General features: G+C 42.3%; 1 non-coding gene across 1 annotated transcript; it reads right to left on the minus strand.

Annotated features, from left to right (window-relative positions):
* Nucleotides 1-213: 213 nt before the first annotated feature.
* On the minus strand, nucleotides 214-354 carry LOC135268917 (U4 spliceosomal RNA). Its single transcript, XR_010337257.1, has one exon. It is a non-coding gene; the product is annotated as a U4 spliceosomal RNA (small nuclear RNA).
* Nucleotides 355-3,001: the final 2,647 nt, after the last annotated feature.

A 3,001-nucleotide genomic window follows, 5' to 3' on the forward strand; every position in this document is an offset into this window, starting at 1 on the left:
CAGGCATGCACCATCATGCCTGGCTAATTTTGTATTTTTAGTAAAGACAGGGTTTCACTATGTTGGTCAGGCTGGTCTCAAACTCCTGACCTCAGGTGATCTGCCTGCCTCAGCCTCCCAAAGTGCTGAGATTACAGGTGTGAGCCACTGTGCATGACACACCTTTTCTTTTCTTTTTTAATTATTGTTTATTTATTTATTTTTTTAATTCAGTCTCCGTAGAGACTGTCAAAAATTGCCAATGCCAACTATATTTTAAGTCATCATGGCGGGGTATTGGGAAAAGTTTTCAATTAGCAATAATCGCGCTTCAGATAAACCTCATTGGCTATGATACTGCCACTGCACAAAGCTACACTTTTTCTTTTTTTAAATCAAGCTAAAACCAAAACCACAATGTATTCTTTCTATTGTTCAACATTCTTGTTTCTATATGCTGTGTTTACATGGAGTAATTCAACAAACCCATAGCCTGGCTTTTATTTTGGAATATTTCCAGGCAGTAGAATTCTCCCTTCTTAGTTGTGACAAATGCATACAGTCATGTATCCACCACCACAAGCAAGGTACAGACAGTGCCATCACCCCAAAACTTCCGGGGTCTCCCTTTGCCATCAATCACTTCCTCCCCTCCAAACCCACTCCCTGCAGCCACTGAGCTGACATCCCTCCCATAGGATTACTTTTGCCAGAGTTTCGTGTGAGTGGAATAGATGTGGACTTTCGAGTTTGGTGCTTGAGATTCCTCCATAGTCCTTCATGTATTAATATTTGTTTCCTTTTCATGACTGAGTACTATTTTATTGTACCAATGTGCCGCTATCCCTTAGTCCATTCACCAGCCAATGGACACTTGGGTTGTTTCTGGTGTGGGCTCGTTATGAATAAAGCTGCTATTAATATTTGTACACAGGTCTTTGGCCACATGTGTTCATTTACCTCACCTCGCACAGAATTGCAGGGTTGTATGAGAAATGCATGCATAGCTTTATAAGACATGGCCCAACTGTCTTACAACCAGGCTTCACGCTTTTCCTTCCCACCAGCAGTGTGCGAGAGTTCCAGCCATTCTGTATCCATCAGCACTCAGCTATGAGGTTTTATATTTTAGCAGATTGAGTAGGTGTGAAGTGGTAGCTCACTGTGGTTTTAATTTGCATCTCCCTAATGACTGAGGACACTAATGATGTCGAGCATCTTTTTGGAGGCTCATTTCTTGTATCTCTTCTTGGGCGATGTATCTCTTTTAACTCTTTTGTCCATTTTTATTGGGTGGTTCGTCTTTTTCTTATGGAGTTTTAAGAGTTCACTTTGTCTTCTAGACATCAGCCTTCAGTCAGATATATGTTTGACAAATATTTTTCCCCAGTCCTTACGTGCTTTTACATTCTCTTAATAGTGTCTTTTTTCTTTCTGTTTTATTTTTATTTTTGAAACAGGGTCTTGCTCTGTTGCCCAGGCTGGAGTGCAGTGATGCAGTCTTAGCTCACTGCAGCCTCAACCTCCTGGGTTCTAGAGACCCTCCCACCTCAGCCTCCTGAGTAGCTGAGACCACAGGTGGGCACCACCACACCTGGCTAACTTTTGTATTTTTTGTAGAGATGAGATTTTGCCATGTTGCCCAGGCTGATCTTGAACAAATGGATGTAAGTGATCTGCCTGCCTCAGCCTCCCAAAGCATTGAGATTACAGGTGTGAGCCACCACACCCAACTTGTTAACATGTCTTTCAAAGAGCAAGGGTATTTAAGTTTGATGAAGTCTTCAACTTACTTTTAAAACTTAAACATGTTGTTTTACAGCTTTACATGGAAAACCCATAGTACTTGCCATAAATTCATATGCTAGAAATGCTTTTGGTAGAAAGTTACAGGAAACTCAACTTTTAAGGCCCTTGGGAGTTATCCTAATAAACATGTGATTATCCCACAGAACAGGAAACCTTGAAAAGGGAGCCCTGGTAATGTCGTCAAGGGCCAGACCTTCCCACCTCTCTGCCCCACCTTCAGCAGCATGGTGATGTTTGCCCTCAGTCTCATTGCCTCTACTTACTGGATGGCCGCCCAGCCCTGGGCATCACAACCATGGTTCAGAGCAGGAAGAAGAGCAATTGCAGACAGAGCAGGGCCAGGCCAAGGTGGGGCCAGCCAGGGACCCAGGGTGGCGCATTGAAGGAGGCATTGGTCATAGTGCATGGCCCTGACGGTGAGCACCTCTTTAAATCTGGAACCCTGGGCATGTCTCTTGCCTCACACTAGGCCCAGCCCTAGCACAGAGCTGGGAGTTCCCCTGCCTTTCTCTTATCGTGTGATTCTCTCCTGGAAGCTCCCCCAGCAGACTGCTCTATGTTTCATGCTTAGAACTAGGACTGTATTCATAGACATTTTTGAATGCACGGGTAGCCAGGGGAGAAGATATCCTGTCATGTTGCAAGAAGAAAGTGGAGAAAGCATGCTTCTGTGTGAAGGAAAAGAACTCTCCTGTGTTTAAGATGCAAGCAAATTGTGCATGTCAAAAGAATATGACCCAAGATACTATTTTGAAACTGCTGGTTTTGCTAACTTACAAAATCTGTTTGGTCCTGGATGTATTTGAGTTTGTGGCCCTTGTTAAAATCCATGTACATTATGGAATTACAAAGGACACAGAATGATCAGAGCAATCTTGGAAAAGAACAAGTTTGGAGGACTACACATCCCAATTTCAAAACTTATTACAAAGCTACAGTGTGGTACTACTTAAGAATAGACATATAGACCAATTAATAGAATTGAGAGTCTAGCAGTAATTTATGGTCATTTATGTTCAACTGATTTTTGGCAAGGGTGCCAAAAGAGTATTCAATGCAGAAAGAATGGTCTTTTGAACAAGAGTGCTGAGGAAACTATCTACAAACACACAAATAAATTTGGGCCCCTACCTCACACCATATACAAAAGATTAACTCAAAATGGATGAAAGACCTAAAACTATAAGAGTTAAAACTGAAAACTGTTAGAAGG

Source organism: Aotus nancymaae, unplaced genomic scaffold (genome assembly GCF_030222135.1).
Source record: "Aotus nancymaae isolate 86718 unplaced genomic scaffold, 86718_ANA_hifiasm-v0.15.2.pri h1tg000046l, whole genome shotgun sequence".
Taxonomy (NCBI): domain Eukaryota; kingdom Metazoa; phylum Chordata; class Mammalia; order Primates; family Aotidae; genus Aotus; species Aotus nancymaae.